The sequence below is a fragment of the Equus caballus genome, chromosome 23 (genome assembly GCF_041296265.1).
Source record: "Equus caballus isolate H_3958 breed thoroughbred chromosome 23, TB-T2T, whole genome shotgun sequence".
In the NCBI taxonomy this organism is placed as follows: domain Eukaryota; kingdom Metazoa; phylum Chordata; class Mammalia; order Perissodactyla; family Equidae; genus Equus; species Equus caballus.
In genome coordinates, this window is record NC_091706.1 from 59,399,383 (window position 1) to 59,425,482 (window position 26,100).

At 36.7% G+C, this 26,100-nt stretch overlaps 1 protein-coding gene across 6 annotated transcripts in view; it reads right to left on the bottom strand.

The window, feature by feature from the left end:
• LINGO2 (leucine rich repeat and Ig domain containing 2) overlaps window positions 1-26,100 on the bottom strand; it is a 1,108,249-nt gene that overhangs the window by 611,150 nt on the left and 470,999 nt on the right. The window lies entirely within an intron of this gene.

The following is a 26,100-nucleotide window of genomic DNA, read 5'->3' on the forward strand; positions in this document are numbered from 1 at the left end:
CGGCTCTCAATCCCAGAATGACCCTGTAGTGTCCATTCCTGGCAGGTTTAGGTCTTGATATTTCCCATGAAATCCCTTCTCCCATATGTTCCACTTACGCTTTTACAATAACTCCCGTTTATTGAGTTGGCTGGAGTAGATCTCTTTTTCTTACATTTAAACAAGTTTTAATATATAAACAGATTTACTCAGACATGTGAACACATATTAAATGTCTTCAATATGCTGTAAAGTTCATTATGAAAAACAAGAAAGACACGTTTCCCTTTTAGAGCAAGTGAAAAATATATCCTCAGGAAACCCCAAATTTCAGTAACATATATCCCGCTAAATATATTTTGTTAAAGTTTTGGGGAGAACTGGATTTTTAGAATTGTATTGGGCATATTTTATCCCAACTATTGGCCCAGTTCACCATTGTCTTTAATATCCTCTAACTTCAAACCTGCTGGATTTGATCACATGTTTCTAGGATCGAGGATAGCAATATTATCATACGATAATAATGGGGAAAACAAGCAAAAGAGAATTTGAAACAAGTATTCCAATTACTTTCAAGGTCCTTTGTGTAAGAATTATTTACAGTGATTAAAGCAGATAACTTTTAAAGTATGCGTGAATTGTGATGGTCTTGAGTGATTCCTCCTATATCCTCACAACAGTCAAAATCTACTATCATAGTTTTGCGACCACAAAACCCATTACATAATTGGAACCCTAGAGATGATTAAAGAAGATAGTAGTGGGGCAAAAAGCTATGACAAGAGGTCTAAGACTCCTTTATTAGCGTGGTATAGAAAAAAGTATATCTGTCATATAAATGGTCAATTATCTTTTAACTACATATAAAATAGCTGGTGTGACCAGCATAATATAAAACCATTTAGGGGCTGGCCTGGTGGTGCAGCGGTTAAGTTCGCATGTTCCACTTCGGCAGCCTGGGGTTCACCGGTTTGGATCCCGAGTGTGGACATGGCACTGCTTGTCAGGCTATGCTGTGATAGGCGTCCCACATATAAAGTAGAGGAAGATGGGCATGGATGTTAGCTCAGGGCTAGTCTTCCTCAGCAAAGAGAGGAGGATTGGCAGCAGTTAGCTCAGGGTTAATCTTCCTCAAAATAAATAAATAAATAAATAAATGAAATGAAATAAAACCATTTAAAGTATTAAATTCACAGCAGATTTTGTGTCCCACTGTGTTTACCCAAACAAAAATTACCGAAAGTTCTATCTACTAATACACATGTATACAATGAATTAATTAAAGATCACTGAACTTGAGAGGAAATAGTCAACATTTCAAAGGGCTTCTTGATTTTTAAAAAAGGAAGAATCATTGTTATATGCGATAAAAGAAAGGGCATTTGTAGAAATCCAAGAAGATTTTAAATTAGAGACCAATTTGAAGCATGCATTTAGAACACATGTTAAGCTTAGTGTGTATCTGTTAGTTCGATAAAAACCCTGGGTACCAATCTTGCCAATAAATAACACATCTATATCCCCTTATCAGATGGTTCCAAAATCTAGCTTCTAGGTTTATACCCTATCCTTTAATTCTGTGTTTTTCAAAGATGGTTGGTTAATTGAAGGGAGAAAAAGGGACTGAGTGACAGCTACTGCAGCGAGAACTGGACTCGAGCCAGTACCTCTCTTATCTATGAGAGCCACCACGATCTCATTACGGATTGTGAGTAGGTCATTCACATAAACATAATTCATCTTTTGAATTAAAATAAAGAAAAGGATGTGAGGTGTCTTTATCCCATAGTCAAGCATACACAGCATGTAAAAATACCAAGCTCTAAACCAAAACAGAGTCCAATTGTGCAATTGTTTCTTTCTGCTACTACAATATCTGGACCCACTAATAGTAGCAATTTGATAGGAGGGAAGAGGCCCAGTTATTTCACTGTGACTGACATCATAGTTATCAAATAGTGCAAGGTCAGTAAGAAGATGATATACAGTCCATCGTTAGAGACCAAAGACTTCATTAGAAGGCAACCCTCTAGACAGATCATGTGAGGAGATTGGTTGCCAGGACAGAATAGGACCTGGTAGCTGGTGTGTTGGGAGACATATTAAGTACTATTGAGTATTTTGTAAGACCTAAGTAGCCTTTTCTAGTGACTATAATGCCTAATATTGGACCATAATCAAGTTCTCAGGTAAGAGTGTGGCATGGAGCAGATTAAACAAGGCAGACTCAAGGTGACTTCAGGAGTGCAGAATGAAGCCATGCTCCAAGGCTTGTTAGTAACCACCTCGGAAGTGGTGTGCAGACTGGTTAGAGTACTAAGCATTACAGCCAGACAGACCTGAGTTGAATCCTGGATCTTTCACTTATTATGCTTAATAACCTTAACTATTTATTTTAATTTATCTGAGCTTCAGTTTATTAATTTTAAAATGGATTAATAATATCTATCACATTCAATTGTTGTCAAGATCAAATTAGAAACTGTAGGTAAATTTCCTGGTAGTATTGACTGGCTCATATCAGGTCCTTCATAAATGAGAGCTATTAGCTTCTTTTTTTTTTTTTTGAGGAAGATCAGCCCTGAGCTAACATCTGCCCCCTGATCCTCCTCTTTTTGCTAAGGAAGATTGTCCCTGAGCTAACATCTATGCCCATCTTCCACAATTTTATATGTGGGATGCCTGCCACAGCATGGCTTGATGACCGGGTCATAGGTCCACACCTGGGATCCAAACCAGCAAACCCCAGGCTGCCTAAGTGGAATACACAAACTTAACGGCTGCGCCACCAGGCTGGCTCCTATTAGCATTTTTATTTTTTGTTAGGAAAATTTCCATGGACTCCCAGGGAAGGACTCTAGGACCCCATGCTTGCATATTTTCCTCAAGGTGAGAGGTACATGGAAAGATCTGTCTCTCCATCTATATCACCCAGAACTCTGTTTCTCTGGTGCTTATTGGCTGAACTTGCTTTTGAGATTAGAGAAATCAAGCTAAGATGCTGGCATAGTTATTCAATGGCACACATCTCAACGTGAGGGCAGTAGGTGAAGTCAGTGAGTCTGGAGGCTTAAATACTATGCAAGTTGTGATTTCCAAAAGAAAAACTTCAAGAATTTAGAGCTAAGCTAATTGAAAAAAACGGAAGAAAACAGTGAATCTTAAATCAGCAAAAGCAGTCATTGATTAGTTTTGATACTAAGAGATTCAAATGTGATATATGCCAACAGAAAGGATCACATAGAAAAGAAATTGATGTACGAAATCCAGGAAAGCCCTCTTTTGTCAGCATTCAGCATTGATCAAGGGAGAAGATATACAATTTACGTGCTTGATGAGTCCAGCTCTTGATCGTGAACTAGGAATAATTTCTTATAAAACATTACCTTAAACTATTCTTATACCTTTTTTATACCATCAATGAAGGCTACTAATGGGCAATTTAGTTTCCTACATAGCTTGTTACCAGGAGAGAGTAGTTTGCTGTTGACAGGGTTTGTATGCATTTTAATCATTCAAAAGAATTCTCATTCATAAATTAGTATTTCTGGTTTATTTACCAGGCCTTTGTAACTTTAAGAAGTATGCGTTAATCACTGACCACACAATTTCTGGTTCTGGGACATTAAGGGACATGATTCCAGAATGTAGCAACTCAATGGAGTGAGGTCCTGCCTAGATTATCTTCAGTATTCCTTCATTATAACTCCCAAACTGAGGAAAGACACCACAGGTATTCATTTGTCCCTGAGAGAGCCTACACCACTGCGGCTGCTACTGCCACTGCCATTATTGATGCCCAGAATACGCAAACACCATGCCCATTGAGTCTTTTAATCCCACTCAAAAATGACGGATGGAGATATAACATGGGAATGCTTGGTTGCCCTGCAATCTATCACACTCACAGGATTAGGGGATGGGTCCTAACACCGCTCACTTCCAGTAATAACTTGCTGTGCCTGCTCTAAATATTAGTGTAATAGTTTCCTTATGTTTACCCCCTACTGAGTAAAATAATACATCCCTTTATTTACCTATAACTACCTTTTTGAGCTTTAACAGGTGTACTGTGAGTTCTAATATTCAGTGAGTTTTTTGTGAGTGACTGACATAATCAGTGTCAATGATTTAGAATTGTTTCCTGTTTTGGACATGGCTTTATAAATAATGCTTTATAACATATTTTATTACCTATTAGCTCCTTATAGCAGAAAATGACATATTTTGTTCCTGAATCTATACTTGTATATATTTATTACAGAGACTGTGGAATGTTATAACATCATTACAAAGAAAATTATACAGATATACTAAAATTTCATTTTAGTCTCTCAGTAGGTTGCATTTATGTAAAGGTTACTTTGCCCTTCAGGAATTCAAAAATAACTAGCTTTCAAGGCTATGCTTGGTTCCCCTAACATCACAATAAACCAAACCTTCCATGGAGTTTAGGATTATGCCATACATTAACTTGATATATTCTCCATTTAACTTTTATTATTACTTCAGCCTGTGTCACCTTCTATTGACAATAACTCTATATGAAGTTATTTCTTTTTCTTTCTTTTTACTGCTTATACAGCTTGTGGTTAATCAACCACAGCAGAGGATTTAAATAAAATGAGACCAGGATGTAGAAACATGTACTCTAAACAGGTTTCACAACAGTGGAAATACAGATGTGAAATGCCTGAGCACAAGCATGACAGAGTGAACGGTATCCTGGATTACACATAAAGCACAAAATCATGGCTGAAAAATTCCACCGGAGGATGACAGTAATTTGTAATTCTCAAACACAAAGATGGGAACACTGGTTTCTACAAGGAGGCAAGGAGACTTCACAGAAATTCAGTCCAGAAGATGCTTTGTAAAAAAATACAATATAGAATCCATCCATTCAACATATAATTCTGCCTCTACAGTTGCTCCAGATCTTTATAAGAAAAAATAGCCTCTTTCCATGATACTTATTTTGATGCAAAATTTAAATTAATAAAACTTAAAACCACACCCCACCCATTGCCCACTTGTCTCATTTCTCTAAGAAATGGTCAATGCATTATCATAAAGTAGATGTCCATTTAAGTCACATTTATTAAGCACCTTGTATGGTGTTTTATGCTTCAGGGAATCTAATGAGCCTAATGAAAATCTGAAATATACTATTATCTATATATTAAGTCCAATAATAATGGACTTATGGACTTAAGTTAATGGACTTAACTAGCCTATGGGCCAGGGAACTAAATTCTTCTGGGAAGTAGTTTATAACTCTTCTCTAAAATGATATGTTGTTTGACTTTAATTTTCACATACAAACATGTCTTAATAAATTAAAAGAAAAGCAATTTCCCCCTTTCTTACAGTACAGTAGAATTATTACATTCCCCAAATCTTTGGTACCCTTAGTCTCATGCTATCTATTCCTTGGATCATTCCTCAGTTGAAAAATAAAAACAAAAATGCAAACAAATATGTGTGTGTATCTGTGTATATACATTAGTTATATATAAAGAATCTACCAAAATTCATCATCTGTTGGAAGAGTTTCACTAGATTAATGTCTCCCAACTGTCATGTCATAGCATACATAGAAACTGGGGGTGGGGGTAAAGAGATACGGCTGCTTGTAGCCAGAGGCAACCAGCCTTGGGGTTTTGGCCACTGGAAACTCTGAGGGTTGTGAGAGTCAATATGTGGGCACACTGTGTCCTACTCCACAAGACACCAGCTCAGAAACTGTGTCAGATATAGCACAAGTCATGTAGTTTTAGCCTTTTTCAAATTTGTCTCTTCAAAGAGACAAAGCAAAGCACACACATTTTTTGCAGCATGTTTAAGACACAGCACATGGAATTTTTATGCTAAAAAGTATACACACAGCAAATGAGAATCCTTTGAGAAGGAGCAGTGGCATGGCTTCCAAATAATACAATGGCAATAGTAGTGTGAGTAGAAGCAGTAGCCACAGTAATGGTTAGCATGTCTCAACAACATTGCTTCCACTTTAAATCATTATCTCCTCACGTCCTCAGAACAATTCTAAGATGAAGATGCTCGTTTATGGAGGAAAAACTGGGTTATAGATGTCAACTAACTTATCATAAGCAACGCGTCCAGGATGTGGCAGAACCTGAAAGCGAGGCTGCCCCAAACTAACCCTTTATGGCATTATGCTGCCTCCTAACAATGATGAAAAAATTTCTTTTCAAAAAAAAAATCATAAATATAGATGGTAAAAAACACTCTAAATCATATGGCCCTACTGAAATCAGCAAAAGTAGATTTAAATTACCTTTTAATTTTCTCCCATTCTGCTTCAATTCCTGAAGAATAGGAAGTAGTTAAGAAATTGTAAACTAATCACTGCTTTGGGAATGGGAGGGAGGAGAAAATTGAGCATGGGGAGAAAACAAACAATAAAACCAAGATCAGGATGTGCAGCCAAATGTCAAACAAGTAGTAAAAGGAAATTTAAAGCTCAACACGAAAGGAAGAGTGGACAAGGGCTGAGCATCTTCTGCATCAACCCTCCGAAGACAGAAATCAGTTTCCTATTATCTCTGAGCCTGGTCAGGAGGTAAACTGGGCAGCATGCGTAGCCAGCTGAGCCCTGGCCAGTGGAACAGCCATGGTGGAGGGCTTGAAGGTTGAAGTGAACTTACTGGAAAAACTCCCACTAACTAGCCAGTTGTATTACAACTCTGACAGAGTGACTTGATAGGCAAATAACAGGAAAACGATGAGGAAAAAAAAGAAAACTGGAGACCCTCAGAATTGTGCTGGAACACTAGGATTGCACCTCTCAAAACAAAACAGAAATCATTCTAAACTGACATGTCTGGAGTCCTCTCAAAGACTCCCTCGTCCACAGGCTGTTCTTCCTTTCCTAATCCGAGAGGGTAGACTGGGCTGTTTGTTAGTCTGTCATGCACAGAACTCAGCTGCAATGTTTGTGGATTAGTGCCAAGATTTAACCTTCCAAATTCACAAATGTGGTGCTGGTTGTGTGGCACTGGGGCTTGACTACTCCCTCTTTTCATCCTCTAGTAATTGTGAATGTTCCCCAGGGCTGAATGAAATCCCCATGTCAGATGACGTCATCCTGTCCTCTGAGATTAAAATAAAGTTGACTCTATCCTCCTGGCCAAAGCCCTGCAGGAAGATCAAGGTTTTCTCCAAGAATTTTGCAAATTCTTTGGGCTTCTACTGTGACTTTGTCCTGCTTTCTGCTGAAATTTTTACTTCACTGGCATTCCCCTTCCTTGGTTAATTTTCTTCTCTCTGCTTTTTTTTTTTTTTTTTTTGAGGAAGATTATCCCTGAGCTAACTGCTGCCAATCCTACTCTTTTTGCTGAGGAAGGCTGGCCCTAAGCTCACACCTGTGACCATCTTCCTCTACTTTATATGTGGGACGTCTACCACGGCATGGCTTGCCAAGCAGTGCCATGTCCGCACCCAGGATCCGAACCGGCGAAGCCCAGGCAGCCAAAGCGGAATTGTGCACTTAACTGCTGCGCCACTGGGCTGGCCCTAATCTTCTCTCTGCTTTTGCCTACTCTATGAGCCCCTTCTATATGACATCAAAAAAATAAACATGCCAAGGGGTGTATATATATATATATTTTATGAATACGAGTTCCACATCCCATACCCATGGTAGTCACTGTTACTGCATTATTCTCTTAATACTAATCTTTTGGGGAAGGCAAATAATAGCTTTTCTTTTTTTCCTTTTTTTGGCTTACCAGTTCATTTTAAAGTCTCTAATAACACAGGATCTATTTGAAAATCTTGGGTTAGTAAAAAGAGGACAACTCTGCCTTGTTCTTTAACATCTTTTACCATAATGTCTTGATGAGTCACCTATGCACATAATTTGCTCACACAGGTTTATTGTTAGAATGCTTCTTGAGCAGGGTAGGGAGTTTAACAGGCTTAGAGATTGATTCCACCAGCGTCATGTGATTAATAAACAATAGGACAAGACTAGCCTAGACTTGGTTGTCTGCTTCCATCTGAGTCCCAGTGCCACCTCTCTGGTAACATCTACTGATTCCCCCCTCCTCCACCATGCTCACCAGCAAGAAAAGCAGATAATGGTAAAGGTGTTCCGTGGAAACCACCCTCTATGTTCTATAAGCTACCAGAGCTCTCTGAGGGCATGAGCCACGTATCAGCGGCCATTCAACCCCCTGATGCAAAATTGTACTTCTGGAGAGATTTGAGACCAGTGAAAATTTCCATAACTGTATCAATATATTATGTTTTAGTAAAACTTATTTTCCAAAAATTAAAAGTCCTTTAACTCATTTTAGTTTTCTAGTCTATAATTTATAATGGGCCCCTTTCCCATTGTCTTCAAAGTAAAGTCACACATTATATACTTCTGATGAGCTTCCAATCTATATTTCTGGACTTGTCCATTTCCACATAGATACATCCATTCAATTCTCCAGCCACTCCAGCCTCTAACGATTCACCATGCCTATACCATATGCAGTATTTTTCTGGTCTGTGTTCTTTACTCACAGCGTAGTCTTTAACTTCTTTATTCATTTGTATTAAAGTCCAGTCTTGCAAGGCTCCTGATCCACACACAGTTACCTAGCCCTCAGTACGATATTTTATTTTAATTAAGTTCTCTTTGTACTTTATTAATATTGAACTTGGTTCCTAAGATATCGTATCTTCTCTAAAATGATGAAAATTTCTGCATACGTTCTTTTTCTCTACGAATTTATAAGCACAGTGATATGTTTTATCTTGTATATTGTACCTTTCTCCTCCCTCCAGTCATCCGCCTCCCAGAATGGGATAATATTATCTAGGACACAGGTGTTGGTTTAATGATAAGTCTGTGTTAAGCCAATGTCTTTCAAAGACCATTATGTGTGACTCATTTTCATTTATAAAACACCAACTATTGGATTGGCATTTTCTAAAAGTTCAAAAACCTTACCCAAATGAAGCTTGACACTGCTCAAGCCCAAAGTATCTAAGTTTGTTGATTTTTTAAAATTTCTTCCTGACAGCTTTTACAAGTCTAGTTTAAGGCCCACAGTGCTTCTGGGACTCAAAGGAATGAACTGCTACCGGGATAGAAGCAGATCCCTGAATTTCCAATCTATATAGTTTCATGCTATTTACTTAACAATGAACTATTATTCTCAAATGAGGAAGGCACAACTCCTCCAAAACCGTGCATTGTTTCTTACAGATCTAACAGAATTAGGGAACACAAAGTATGCCTGGGTCTTTAGGCGTTGACTTTGGCATTTCCTTTTTATCTAGTAAGGCATGTTCCCCAAATTCTAGAATAAAAGGAAAGAAGCAACTCCTCAGGTAGATTAAAGGCATCCATTTATGTGGGAAGGAAGAAAGCAGACAGAGCAGGAGGGGATAGTTGATCGTTTACTTACAAAACCCTTTGGAGACAACCACCAGAGTATGTTAGAATTAGGGGCAATATCTTCACAGTGAGAACACCGAATCTGAAGATTGGAGCTTCACGGTTAGGATATACATTAAATTCAGGGGAAAAAATATGTTAATTGAATTGATGATAAGGATATAGTGAAACTCAAAATAAAATTTAGAAGGATTATTATATTATCTCCAATATATAATCAACCTCAAAGTTATTTAGATAATTTTAAGGAGTTTAATTCTTTAATAAAAACATATTTATTAACCACTCCATTGGACATGCATTAGTCAGGGTATTGTTACAAACAAACCTCACATCTCAGTGGCCTACCAAAATGGAAGTTTATCTCACTAACGCTACGTGTCCCATGTAGAAATTCCAGGTGGGACTGCTTTACACATCACTCTGGTTTCCAAGTTAATAGTGGCTCTATCATCTTGTGACTGAACCCCCTAGAGCAAAAACTTCCTCAGTCACCTCAGCAAGGAAAGAAATTCTGGAGGATCTTTCAATCAAATGCTTAGTCTTGGATATGAGTCACTCAATCCCTCTCCTGATGATTCCATTGATCATAATTGCTACATGCCCAACCCAACATTAAGAGAATGGGGAAGTATCTTCCTCTAGTGTACCTGGAAGGAGAAGAAAACTGACTAAGTGAGAGCACTAGACATCTCTATCACAGCATACAAAAATTTAATCAACCCATAAACAACCACCACCATTCTGCTTCTATACCACGTGTTTTTATGACATATTTCCCTTTCAAGTATATCTGTGGTGCTAGGAGGAGATATGATGAGGAGGAGAAAAATCAACACAAGAATATCAATACAACACAAATGGGAGTGTAAAATATAAGAGCATATTTAACTTCATACCTTCACAATGTACCTTAGAGTTCAAATTCAGCCAATATATGCTGTCTGGCCTTGTTTTTGGCTGATCTGTGTTCTGAATGGTTGGTTTCCCCTTCTGATTCATCAGAGCACGTGACATACCAATTTGTTAATGATTTTGAACATCACGTTTTGCTAAATATCATAGGGAAGGCTCTAAATATGGAGGTGCCTTGAGTACTATTTTAAAACAGTAAATGTATTATAAAATAATATTATAAAAAATAATGGCAATCAATCCATGGAAATCACAAGATTTGTTTCATAACAAATACTGCCAACTACACTCTATAAGTTTATCAGTTTCTCACACTAACACTAAGTAGTATAAATAACTTGAGTGTTTTGCTAAATGGATCTGTATATAATGGTTTCTTTTCCTAGTTGCATACTTTATTTACTTGATAACCAGAAGAGACTTTTTCCAGAGTATTTTCAAAAATTGCATTTATGAAGATTACTTTTAAACAAACAAGCAAAGAAATTATGTCAAATATATTTGCTTAGGACAAGAGAAAAAGTTTGAATTAGCCAGATTATCTGTGCAAAAACGCAGAGGTCATCCAAATCATTTCCCCAAAGCCCCTTTATGTTGTAAGAAAGCAAGCAGACGCAGTTCATGTTTAATTAATGTATGGCATATCTAGCATATTCTTTTCAGAATTCAACTTTTAAATTGATATTGTACAGTTATATGATTTGTCCCTGGTGAAATAATTGGGTGTAGGGTATTTATTTTCATTTAACCAGACATTTACAGTATGATATGATGGAAAATGAACTAGATCAATTGGGCATCAGCATACCTAAATTTGCCTCAACTTTAGCTTTAGCTAGTAAATAAGCTCACTTTTTTCAAGCTTCAGTTTCTTCAGTTTGGGAAGAATGGGAATGTTTGTTATGTTTCTTTCCTTCTAACTCCAGCCTCCTCTGCCTTGGAGAGTTTACATTCATACGGAGGTTTACATATACCTCACAGCTTTTCAGAAGGCAATCCTCTTCATGGCAATAATGCACAACAATTAAGACTCCAACCTCTGGAGACAGATTGTCTGGATTTGACTCATAGCTTTACCATTTTTTGGTCTTTAGTCAGTAAAACAAGGACAATAATGGCATCCAATTCATAAGATGCTGGGAAAATTAAGTAGGTTAATACTTGCAAATTCATCTAGAATGTTGAAATATAGCAAGAGCTTAATTATCATCCCCTATTATTACCGTTGGGCATTTTTTTGCTATGTGAAAATGCTATCACTTAATGTTGATCCAACTTACTGAGTTACTATTAGGAGAAAGTTTGAAATAGACTATAAACTCTTTCCATAAGGTGTCTGAAATAATTTGAGGTGTGAAAAGTTATGAATAATTAGAGGGTAGTACATCTCAATTTTAACAAGTAGTAACTATAATGCCTAATGGCAATAGCCAAAGCTTTGAGAGGCAGGAAAAGAATTTAATACTGGCTGTAAAAATAGGTAGCAATTTAGGAAATATGCTTTGGTTTCTAGCAGTTGGTGGAACAGATATCCTGACTGATCTTCATGCTGAAGACAACCCAAAATGTTAGATAAAATATTAAAACACAAAATGAAACATGTTTTTTAAAAGCACTAATGATCTAGCAGGAAATTCAAAAAATATTTATTCTAAAGCAAATGGGTTAAAGTCCAAAGAATAATAGGCTAACATCTAGAAGTATCTTATTGATTAGAAAGGGAAAAAACTCCAGAATTTCAAAAAATCTTATTAATTACAAAGAAAATGATAGTAATTGTACGGTAGAGAAACCAGCAGTCACCGACTTAATCAAATGATTAAAATTAATACCACCAGCTATGAGAAAAGTTGACATCATGGGCCTTCTTGTACAGTGTAATGAGAATATTATCTTTGAAACATTCTTACCAAAATGCATAACTGAATCTATTCATGAGGAAACATCAGACATCCAAACTGAGAGATAATCTGCAGAAAAACTGGCTGCACTCTTCTGAAATGTCAATGTCACGAAAGACAGACTGAGATGAAAGGACACTAAAGAGATATGTGATCTTATACTTTTCACTGCTATAAAGGACATTATTGGGACAATGAGCAAAACCTGAATAATGTCATAGTGTTTTAAGTTAAATCCACAAATCTTTGATGCTTTTTCTAGCCTAATTCCTCTCTCCTTGAGTGTTGGCTATTCTTAGTGACTCACTTCTAACAAAAAGAATGTGGTGGAAATATAAAGATGTCACTTCTAAGACTAAAAACGCATCATGGCTTCCTCCTTGTTCTCTTTGTTAGATCACTCACTCTGAGGAAGTTAGCCACTATATCATGAAGACATCAAATAACTCTGTGGATGGGTCCGCCCAGTGAAGAACTGAGGCTTCCAGCCAACAGCTATGTGAGTGAGTGTTCTTGGAAATGGATCACCAAGCCCAGGCAACTTTTTAAATGACTGCTACTTGACAGCTACATGATATTCTGATCTAAAACTATCCAACTAAGACATTCCTGCTTCCTGACCCACAGAAACTGTGAGGTAAAAAGTGTTTGGGTTGTTTTGCTTTGTTCTATTTGTTTGTTTTAAATTTCTTTAATGGTGGTATTATATATGTGACATATACTTTACCATTTAAACCATTTTAAGTGTATAGTTTAGTGGTAGTAAGTACATTCACATTCTTGGGCTGTCATCACCACCATCTCCAGAACTCTTTTCATCTGGCAAAACTGAAACTCTACATCCATTAAACAATAATTCCCCATTCCCCCTACCTCAAGCCACTGATAGTCATCATTTTATTTTCTATCTCTGTGAATTTGACTATTCTAGGTATCTCATGTAAGTGGAACCATACAATATTTGTCCTTTTGTGTCTGGTTTATTTCAGTCAGTATAACGTCTTTACGATTTGTCCATGTTGCAACATATGTCAGAATTTCCTTCCATTTTAAGGCTCAATAATATTCCATTGTATGAATATATACTACATTTTGTTTATTCATTTGCCCACTGATGGACACTTGGGTTGCTTCTACTTTTGGCTATTATGAATAATACGCTATGAACATGAACGCTCCTCAAGTCCTTGCTTTCAATTATGTTAATAGTGTTCTTTGACACACAAAAGATTTTAATTTTTATGTAGTCAATATATCAACTTTTTCTTTGTTAGCTATGCTTTTGGTGTCATATGCAAGAAATCACTGCCAAACCAATGTTGTGAAGATTTGGTCTTATGTTTTCTTCTAAGAGTTTTATAGTTTTAGATCTTACATTTAGGTCTTTGGTCTACTTGAATTAATTTTTGCATGTGGTATAAGACAAGAGTCCCACTGCATTCTTTTGAATGTGGATATCTAGTTTCTCCAAGAGCATTAGTTGAAAAGACTGTCTTTTCCCCATTGAAGGGTCTTGGCACTCTTGTCAAAAAGCATTTGACCCTATATGCAAGGGTTTATTTCTAGGCTCTCTATTCTAGACTATTCTTCTATATGTTGGTCTTTATACCAATAACACTGTTTTGATTGCCATAGCTTTGTAATGAGTTTTGAAACCAGGAAGAATGAGACTTGCAACTTTGTTCTTTTTTCAAGATTCTTTTGACTATTCAGGATCTCTGAGATTCCACATGAATTTTAGGATAGAGTTTTCTATTTCTACAAAAAACAATGTTGAAATTTTGACAGGGTTTGCAGAGAAATTATAGATTTATTTGGGTAGTATTGACATTTACATAATATTAAGCCTTCTAATCCATGAATATAGAATGTCTTTCCATTTATATGTGTATTCTTTGTGTATTTCAGTCAGCAAAATTTTGTAGTTTTCAGTGTACAAGTCCTTTGCCTCCTTGATTGTTTATTACTAAATATTTTATTCTTTTTGATAATGTTGTAAATGGAATTGCTTTTCAATTTCCTTTTTTGATTGATTATTTTCAGTCTACACAAATGCAACTGATTTTCATGTGTGGATTATATCTTTCAAATTTGCTGAATTCGTTTATTAGCTCTAACAGTTTTTTATGTGTGGAATCGTTAGGATTATTTACACATAACATCATGCCATCTGTAAACAGAGATAACTTTACTCATTCTTTTCCCATTTGAGTGCTTTTTATTTATTTTCCTTGCCTAATTGCTCATCTAGGACTTCTGGTACAATGCTAAAAAGAAGTGGCAAAAATAATCATCCTTGCCTTGTTCCTGATAGAGGAAAAGATTTTAGTCTCTCACCATTGAGTATGATATTAATTGTGGGTTTTTCACATATGGCCTTCATTATGCTGAGGTAGTTTCCTTCTATTTCTAGTTTGTTGAATGTTTTTATTGTGAAAGAATCTTGAATTTTTTATTATGAAAGCGTGTCAAATGCTTTTTCTGCATCAGTTGAGATGATCATGTGCTTTTTTTTCTTTATTTTCCTAATGTGGTGTATTACCTTGATTGATTTTTGTATGTTGAACCATTCTTGCATTCCAGGAGTAAATCTCACTGGTCATGGTGTATAATCCTTGTCATTAAGTTGTTAAATTCATTATGCTGATATGTTATTGAGGATTTTCACATCAATATCTATTAGGGATATTGGGCTGTAGTTTATTTATCAGTAGTATCTTTGTCCCACTTTGATATTCAGGTAATGCTGGCTTTATAGAATGAATTTGGAAGTGTTTCTTCTTCTTTAATTTTTTGGAAGAGTTTGAGAAGGATTGGTGTTAATTCTTCCTTAAGTGTTTGGCAGAATTCACTAGTGAAGCCAGTCCTAGGTTTTTCTTTGCTGGGAGGTTTTTGATTACTGATTTAATCTTTTCAGGTTTATTCAAATTTTGTTTATCTTTTCATGATTCAATCTTGGTAGGTTGAGTGTTTCTAATTTGCCCATTTTATCAAGGTTACCCAAATTGTTGTCATACAGTTACTCACAGTACTCTTTTATAATCTTTTTGATTTCTGTAAAATTGGTAATAATGTCTCCCTTTTTATTTTTTATTTAGTTAGTTACATCTTCTCTCTCTTTTTTTTTTTTAAGCTAGTCTAGCTAAACGTTTTCTTGTTCTTTTTAAAGAGCCAACTTTTGGTTTTGTTGATTTTTCTCCATTGTTTTTCTATTCTCTATTTTGTTTATCTCTGCTCTAATCTTTATTTCCTTCCTTCTGCGAGCTTTGCCTTTAGTATGTTCTTAATTTTCTAGTTAGTTAAAGTGTAAAGTTATGTTCTTGATTTGTGGTAGTTCTTCTTTCTTAATGCCAATATTCACAGCTACAAAGTTTCCTCATAGGACTGCTTTCACTACATTCCATAAATTTTGGTCTATTGTGTTTTTATTTTCATTTGTCTTGAGAAATTTTCTAATTTCCCTTGTGATTTCTTCTTTGACCCACTGGTTGTTTAAGAGTGTTTTGTTTTTAATTTCCACATACTTGTGGGTTTTCCAGTTTTCCTTTTACTGTTGATATCTAGTTTCATTCCATTGTGGCTGAAGAAAATAATTTGTATGAATTTAATTTCTTAAAATTTATTAAGGCTTTTTTATGACCTAACATATCATCTATCCTGGAGAATGTTCCATGTGAAAAATACATATTCTGCTGTTGTTAGATGGAGTGTTCTGTACATTTCTGTTAGATCCAATTGGACTATATTGTTGTTCAAGTCCTGTTTCCTTAATGATCTTCTGTCTAGTGTTCTACCCATTACTGAAAGTGGAGTATTGAAATCTCCTACTATTATTGTAGAGCTCTCTATTTCTCCCTTCAATTCTGTCAGTGTTGGCTTCATATATTTAGGGGCTCTGATGTTTGGTGAACATATCTTTATAATTATTATATCTTCCTGGTGAATTGACCATTTCATCATCACATAACATCCTTCTTAGTCTCTTTTAACAATTTTTACTTAAAGTCTTTTTTGTCTGGTATTAGTATAGCCACCTCTCCTCCCTTTTTGTTACTATTTACATGGAATATCTTTCACTTCCAATCTATATACATCCTTATATCTAAAGTGAGTCTCTTGTAGATAATGTATCATTGAATACTTTTTAAGAAAATGCGTTTTGCTAGTGTATGTCTTTTAATTGGGAAGATTACTCCACATGTGTTTGTTGTTTTAAGCCACCATATTTTGGAGCAATCACAGCAATAAATAACTAACACAGTGCTTGTAGATTAATTAATAGCACTACAACCATGTTAATTTCCTGATTTTTATAATTATACTGTGGTTACGAAGAAGATGTTTTGTTTCTAGGAAAAATATATAGAAGCAGTTCATGACTCAGAGGCATCATGTCTCAAGTTATCCATAAATTTCCCAAAAAGAAAGAGAGATAGCAACGCAAATGTGGTAAAATATTAGCGGCTGGGGAATCTGGAAGAAGGTAATGAAAATCCGTGTCAGTATTTTGCCACTTCACTGTATGTCTGAAATTATGTCACAACTTAAACAAATTAAAGGAAAAAAACTTCGGAGACCAAAAAATTAAGGACATATTAGAACCCAAAACATGAATAGAGCACTGAAGCTAACTTTCACCTTCTAGATTTCCAGAAGAAAAAGAGAGAGAGAAAAATGAGTAGAGGAATATATAGACAAATAATCACTGAGAATTTTCCAGAATTGATGAAAGACACCAATATAAAGATTAAGTAACCTAAGATCCAAACAAATAAATAAAATACAAAGAAGTTAATATCTGGACATATCATAGTAAAACCGCAAGGCACCAAAGACAAAATTCAGAAGAGAGGTTACTCTGAGGAGACAAGGAAAGAGATTTGATTGGGAAAGAATATATGAGTTATTTCAGGATATTTTAATGTTTTCTTACACAGCATGGTGGGCATAATGTTGCGTATCTTATAGTTTTATTTATACCTTGTACATATTTTTAACAATTTTTTGTATCTCTAAATAGTCAATAAAACCAATTAAAAAAAAAAGAAGCAACATCAGAAATAAAAGATTTTGGACGGATGTGGAATGTATTGTATTACTGTTCTGGTGTGAGATTGTGCTGTCAAATTGAGAAGGACTGCTGTTTTTTCATTGGGGAACCAGCCTGATTAGAAAACAGCACAAAAACTAAACCCGAGTCAGGTCTAGATGACCACTATGCTCTGCCAGATAGTTAAGTGTGGTAGATTGCAAATTGCCCCCAATTCCTCACTTCTCCCTGTATCCACTCCCTTTGTACTAGGATTTTGCAGCTCCTGTCATCAAGAGGTGGAGTCCATTTGTCCACCTCTTATATCTGGGCTGGCTTTGTGACTTGCTTTGGCCAACAGAATGTAGCAAAAGCAATGTTGGGCTAGTTCTAAGCATTGGCCTCCAAAAGTCTTGAATGTTTCTATTCATTTTGAAACCCTGCCATCCACTATGCAAATTTGTCCAAGCCAATCAACTGTATGATGAGAGACATGTGGCCCAGTCACTCCTGGTGCCTCAGCCAGAAAATTGCAAAAGAAGTGAGTGAGGCCATCCTAGGGTCGCTGACCTCATACGCATGAGCAAGCTCAGCTAAAATCAGTGGAGCCTAGGATCACCAAAACTGCCCACTGACCCACACACTTGTGAGAAATAATCGAATGATTGTTCTGTTAAGCAAGTGAGTTTTGGAGTAGTTTGTTACTCAGCAAAAAACTCAATCATGCCATCATTAAAGCAGATATTAATCATAAATAAACTGAGTCTACAATTCTATGAGCACTATTTCTTTGCTTCCTATGTTTCTTTTTTTCCAGAAAGTACTTGTAAAACAAGTTTACCTGGTTATAATTTTGTAAACCCATGAAACAGGAGCCATGAATATATCTATTGTGAATAAATTGTCCCCATTTTGGAATATTTGAGACAAGAAAAAGTCTTGAAAAGTGACCCAATCTGGGGAGACAGAATTGAAATTATTTTTTAAAAAATGAAACAGGATAAAGTTTCTTAAGGATAAAATAGAAAAACTCGAGGGAAAATGCAGAGCTATGAAATTGAGATATGCTGATCTCCCCTCTCTTAATTTGTGGTGCTATGAAAATGCTGTTGTACTGAGGAGCCACGGTATTCATGAGAACAAGGAACAGGGGTGGCAGAAGGTATTTTTAACAAAGTCATCAAGGCACTCATGAGGACAGCATATTTTCCATGAACAAGCAGCATAACTTAGTACTTCACTCTAATGCCACACACAGCATAATGGAAATGGCACTTTCAGAATACTGATTCTTCCACAGGGAACTCCACAGGGAACTAGCAGATGATCACAGGTTCTGACAGCTGATTGGTGAATTAATTAGGTGTTGCACTTTTTTAATGCTATTGTAAGTAACACGAGGAGCATGCATTCAGAGTCATAAAAATATTCCGAGGATGCTAGGTGTCACGTAACAGTAGGGCAAAATGTACTTGGAATCCAGAGGGAGGCCCAAGGCAAATAGGTTTACCAGAGACCTGCTGAGATTAATCTTACTTATTTCCCTTTCTAGAGGAAAATTTAGAATGGGTGGCAAAATTGTTTTAGGCTCCAGGCAAAAGGAATTGATGCCTTTTTATTACTCTTTCTGAAGTTTTCTGGGTAAAGACAACTTCATATTTATAAACTTTTTACCCTTCTCTAAAGTTATTCCTCCTCACGTGACCTATCAAGTGACAGGAGATTTGAGGAGAGAGCCCAGGGAGGACCATCTTCCATTCTGCAATGATCAGGTCATTATCACTGCTGCCCACATGTTCTCAAGAAATACTCTTTTGTTGTAGGCCTTTGTTGCTTAGTACATCTTGTTATATAACACACTGTATTTATCAGTTGTGTGATCTTGGGCAAATTATTAATCTCTTCATCTGCAGAAAGAAGATAATGGTAATATTCATTTCATAGGGGTATTATGGGGATGACTTTAGTAAATATTGTAAAGGGCTTAAAATGGTGCCTGGCACATAGCAAGTGTTCTAAAAGTTGTTGTGTGAATAGTGATACAAATCATGCTCTCCTGTTTCCACTGAGATATTTCACCATTTAAAGTGCTGATCACTCAGTGGACAAAGATTTTGCTTTCCAACATTCTAAATGAAAATGAGTCTTTCCTTGGAAAATGCAGCTTTCACATAGTTGTACAAAAATACTTATGGAGCTTCACATATTGAGGACAGGAGTGTGATGGTCACAGGAGATTTACTGTTTCTTCCTATCATCTTCTGTAACTTGGGAGGATGAGGACAAAAATAAATGGCAGGAATTATATCTGTCACACAAAAGAAAAGGGGGCACTTGCATTCATTCCAAGCCTCTCCTCTGGTGACAAACAGACCATGCTGCAAGCATTTTGGGGTGTAGTTGTATTCTGATTAGCCCTCCCCCACGCCTCGTGGGAAGGGCAGGCAGCACAGGCAAAGCCCATTCCATGCAGTTCCACTCTTTCTTTGAGCGAAGCATTGGGAGGGCCCTTGAAGAGGATACAAATCAAACACTGAAATAGCTCCTGCCCTTCAAATCTCCAAAATATCTACTAGTAATATTTTAACCTCTTCCAATAAAACATCGATCACTGAAAATGCATATGGGTAGAGAAAGAACACATAAAACACTTTGAAAGGTCATTTTTAATTTTAGTTCCTTTCCTTCCTCTGTCTGTTACATACTGACGATAACTGTTGAGTCAAGAAATGATCAACTACCATCTCACAGAATGCATGAGGACCAGGATCGGGTTCAGATAAGCACAAAAGGTGAACCAATACTCGTGGGAGAATCAGTTTGAGATTACATCTGAACTGGTAAGCATAAAGAGGCCTTCAGCATGTAAGTTCCTTATTAAGACTTATGATCATGACTGTGACATTCATAAGGAGCAAAAAGGCCATCAAGAGGTAATGGGAGATATTTCGTAAACAGAATTAAGAAATTAAGTATTTATACGGAGAGAGTGTATGGTGTCCTCTTTTATTAATTAAGTTGATTTTAGTGTGAGATAAAAATAAGTGAGGAAAACATTTTGAACTGAACAGATGCAATAATGCTAGGGATAAATTGAGTATCTGCTCGAAATCAAGCAGACTGTAGCTAGGAGAATCCAGGACTATTGGGCTCCTTTCTCAGACCACAGCACTGCTTTTTGTGTCACTTCTAGGGGAGCAATCTGCAAGGAACAGAGGCAAAGGAGGGCAAAGTCCCACTTTCTTATTAATAGTCTGTGGTATCTAAATGCCAACATGGAGAACTGTGATAAACTGGGCTGGAAACAGGACCTGGGTCAGAAGCCTGAGACACCTGCTACTTACTCCAAATTTAAACTCAAATTGTAGATTTTACATTGATCAGGTGTCTGATCAATGACTCACGCCTTCAAAGAAAATACAGATCAGAGAGAGCTGCCTAGAGAGTAGGCCCTTGGTCAGTTTACCATTTGGAGAAAAGATAACAAGAAGGGTTGTGCTCGTTAGAAAGATTGTAACCAGAGGCTCTCCTGGACCTGTTCAACCGACCCCATCTTATCAACAGAGCAACTGAGTGGTCTTTTAGGAACTGAGAAATGACTCCTTGTTTAGTTCAGCCTGGCTGAGACCACCAGCCCACCAAATGGGCTTGTTCAAATCCCCGTTAAGTGACCCTTTTGATGTCAAAGGGCTGAAAACTACCCACAGATATGCTAACAGCACTCTTTCGTGAACATGCGTCCTATGAAGAGCCATGAAGCTTGACGACACTTGGGAAGATCATCAATTGCCTCTCTTCTCCTCACCTCCAATCATCTATCTCCACACTTCAGACTTCCCTGCTGTTTATCACATAAATTTTGCCCCAAGATCTGGATCAGGGCAACAGATCTCAGAGCATATGCCTACTGTCTCCTTGCAGATTGATCTCACAAATAAAGCTACTTTTCTTTTCCCAAAGGCTGATGTCATAATAATTGGCTCTTTATGCACATATGGTGGTGAGCCCTTACTTAGCAAAAAAATGACTGAGCTCATCTCTGTACGGGGGCCTTAGCCTTTCAGAGTGAAGAAAGAGAAGACAGACTCTCACCTACACACACAACCATTCATTGGATGGCTATCTCCCAGCACCCCGGAATCTCTCCCATCAGATTATTGTCTCCTCTTCTTGGGAATTAGATCTTTCTTCTCTCTGAAAGCTTTTTCTATAGATATTGCACAGGTGGCTCTTTCTTATCATCCAGGTCCGTGATGAAAATGTCACCTCTACAGTGAGGCCTTCCCTGACAACATGATTTAAAGTGGCTGCTTGGACTCTCAATTTGTTTTACTTCAACTCAACACTTATTATTACGGAATATTTCCCTTCACATATTTTTATTGCTAATGGACCCCATACCCTATACCACCCATTTATAACATAAGCTCAATGGCAACAAGGATCTTATCTGTATTGTTTACTCATATACATACGAGTAATAAGTTAACATAATAAGTGCTCAATAAATGCTTATTGAATGGCTACATGCATGAATGTTTGTTTTGGTAGGCCAAGAAAGGTGGCAGAAAGAGAGCTGTTTCTTGGGAACCTCTTATTTCAACATTGACAATAGCTAACATTTAGCAAGAATATGCATAAATATGTAAGTGATTATTTTGTCTAATCCTCAAAGCACTACCATAATATCAGCACTGAAAAGGAAAAATGAGGTGGCATCCTGACCAAATCTACCCTAGATCCAAATAAAAGAGATGGGATCCAACTGATCCCAGAGGAGTTATGCTTCACTCCCATATATGCCCGTGGACTCTGTTTACTTGCCAGACATGTGCACAAGATTTGTTCTGAGGTTCCTAGTGCTCCACACACACTGCAAATAAATCTATTTCCTGATCCAGTGGAATCATAAGTTAAACATAAACAAATGTCCAGGAGAAGCCCTTCTATTTGGAGTGTTGAGACTGGGGGGAGGTATGTCCCATGGTCTCCTTAATGGAGAAACATTATAAAGGATGAGGAAAACCACACCATGAATAGCATTGCTACAATAAATGCAAGCATGGGTCTCTAGCATCTATAACACAAATCACTATAAGTTGATTGCATCAATTCAAGCTGTGGTTCAGTGGAAACACTTCTACAGAGTAAATACAAGATTGTAGTAGTCTTGTTTAATCCATTGATAAAATTTAAACTATACAGATGAATGAAAAGGATTCCTATCATTCGGGCAATCCTCCCTCAATATTACTTCTTGCAATTCCTTTGCTAATTAATACTGGCTGGCAAAAATTGTGATGTGTATACTGCATGATGAGTAACAGACCACAAATATTTGTTGTTTCTAATTAAGGACATATCCATAAGTTTAAAAACATACATAATTTTGGCATCTTCTGAGAAGCTGATATGCCTAACCAGAATTCTTTCCTGAAGAGGCTACCATTGTAGCTATACAGAGAAGAACAAAAGGGCATACCTACAGCCAACATCTAGATTTGCCTCAGAACAGATGCTGATTTTATCCAATACATGAAGAGAAGTCTGAAAGCCCAATATCTTATCCTAGTCATAATCCTAAATCAATAAAAAGTAAGTCAAGCACTCATAAAATATTTAACTTTAATCTATGCTGCAAAAATGCACTGCTAGGTAACTAAATAATTCTTGGGCTCTAATTCAAGGTCAGTGAAATGGTAAAGCATATAGATTGTCATGGTTGATGTTAAGTCATTCTTACCATCATTAGTTATTACATGAGCCTCAATGACAACATCATATCGTGAGCAGTAGTTTTATCATCCTGTTTTCACAGACTAGTAAACTAAGCCCCAGAGACCTCATATAAATTGCCAGAGTGATAGATGCTGTGAATGGGAACCCAGGAATGCTGCACTGGGCCTGAGATTGTGACCACTAAAACATTCTGCCTCATTATTGGCAACTGACACCAGATAGATGAAATTGACAGATTTTTGGAGCTAGAAAGAATCTTGGAGTCATTTGCTTCCCTTTTTTATCTTACAGAAGAACTAAAACAGAGTAAATAGTTGACTTCAAGTCCATATCCTAGTTGGTAATAAAATTAAAATAGAATAATTCCAGCACGTTTTCTAAATAAAATTTCTTTATACTAAAATCATCCTAAATTAAGAAAACAGAGTATAAAACAGTATCACTTAGTAAAATACAATGACATAATGATGTATATAAGGACATTTCTCCACACAAAAGACCATCAAAGAATGACAGAATAATGAAGGAGATGCAAACTGGCATCTCTTCAAACACCAGTTGATACATGAATCCTTGGTGAGAAGCAGTTTTCCAGGCGACCACACCAGGTGCCATCTCTGGAGGCAGGACTCTCAACCTTTTATGCAGAAGCCCATTCTGTTTTGGGAAAGACTCTACTTTTTATAGTTTTTTTGTCTGGTTTTTGTTTACTTAAACTAAATCTATATAGTATTATTTTAAAAATATTTCCATATTGGGTCACATTACACCCAAATGTCCCAGGACTTCCTCAGAGTCACAGCTATAGAGTTCAACCTCTCTTTCATCTGACACTAATTCAAATATTTACAGAGAATTATCATCATCTCTAACACCTGCAAGTCTTATCTTCTCAATAAGTCATACGCAATTCTTTCAAACCCTCAAATTCCTACATTATCAAGTTTCTCTGAGAAGTTATCCTCAAGTTTATCAATGCCCTTCTTGAACCTATGGGCTCAGCTCACAGTTTTGGGAGAGTTCTCCTATTCAGAGTGCTGACCTGTATTACAGCCCCTTCTCTGTGCAATGTGCCTATGCTAATGTCATCCACATCCTAACTGCACATCCATCATCACACTGGTGACACTTACCTTGAAACCTTGAACTTAGGATTCTTTGTACAACATAAAAATGTCTCTGCTAGATTTACAATTTATCTCACTCTTAGCTAATATTGATTTTTTAAAAACAATATTCTGATGGCTTTAGGATGGAGAAAATAATTGTCAAAATCACACCAAAGGTTCTGAGGAAATAAAGATTAGCAATAAAAATAAATAGGTAAATAACTCAGTACTTGTATGTGTTGGGGGAGGGGGCAATGTTAACATCTCCCTTTGTCATTTTAGATGAAGACTTGATTGTGTGACAAAGGAGAAGGAGCCATTGTTGGGAGGAGAGGAGGCTGGAAATAGAAGTGGAAATGAGCTCCATTGTTAGAACAAGAACCTAGGGAATGCGGGAGCCCTCCTTTGATTCTGCATATGTTATATGCTTAAACTTTTGTTAAAACGGTAGATTCCATATGGCTTTGATGTTTTAAAAAAATCCCATCAAAATCAAATGAAATATTAATTTTCAAAATAACCTCTAGTCATTTAATAAATTAATAGTGTGTGTTTCATTTTATGCTGCTAAAAATAAAAACACCTCCTGCCTACTCTCAAGGTACATCTGAAGACAGCCAGTGTTCTGTGGATTCACAATCAAGGATAGAGTGTAGAACTTCACATAAATTCGAGCAGGAAAAAGAGGTTAATTTACTAGGATTACTTACACGGGTTAAAGGAACTATGAAAGAGTAGACTCAGAAATATTCAAAGAGGCAATTATATCTCACAGTATCTTCAAATCATGTCAAATTTATCACATTTTAAGTGCCATTAAATGTCCTTTTTGATTGGAAGAGCCTGTGAATATAGACAATTTTGTGCTGAGCAAATGAGCAGTTTCTTCCAATTCTCTTCACACAACTGTCCTGTCTTTCCTATCATCTCATCCACACCAACCTGATGGAGATCCTTGTAAAATGTGAGCCATATGCCTCATCATGCAGCTCATGATTTAAACTTGATCAATGATGCCTTTACTTTTTAGAAAATATGACCAATTCCATATATTTTGTGACCTGTTTAATTTCTCTATTACTCCTTGCAATACACTTCTTTCTTCATTTAAATCTATATTCTGTGCATAGGGAGTGCCAGTTTTCTCTGGACCCCAAAAGATTATCCTAGACTGATGTGTGTGTATGTGTGTGTATATCCACCATTTGTCCCTGGGTAGACCATGTACATACAAGTCATTGCTTCCTTGCTGTTATGGTTTGTCTGACAAACCTCTGAAGCAGTGCTGGAAGCACACACATTCCCTTTCCAGGAAACCCATTTTTCAGAAGAAAATGTTCCTTGCTTCATTTCTTGGTGTTCATGAGGACACAGGTAACGCAGCCCTATATGTCTTTCTTGAGTTGCATTAAGTGAGGCCTTTCTCAACAGTTACTAGCCAAGACTTGCCTTCCTGGGCACGCTTGGATCCTCAGTTCCTTTCTCTGTACTTTCAGGTGGTGAAAAGAAAGCAGTGATTGCAAATGTCTCAATTTACTCTCTAACAACTGAAAACAAAAAATAAAACGTAAAAACCTTATTGTGATGCTTGGTAAATGACCACCAGCAGAGAAAGAGAAGGCAGAAAAACTAGTAAGACTTTCCTAAGAAAAGAAAGTCAACCATATCACACATGCATAAGCCATCGAAAGGGCACAAGGTAGTTTTTACTCTCTTAGTCGTAATTTTTTTAAATACAGAGTAAGCAAATGTTATGCCTTCCAGGAATACTTTTTTAAAAAGCCCAGAAGTAACTCAGCTTCCCTTTCAAATTAATAGTATTATACTTCCAACATCACCACCCATGTCATAAGTATTGAGAAAGAAAATGTCTTTAGCCATTACACTTTGTGTGTAACATTTGTACAAGCTAACATCGTGTTTAAAAGAACAAAAATTACTTTAAGCAAACAAACACAGTGTGAAGACTGTCAAAACACATCGCATGTAACATGTATGATAGTTTTA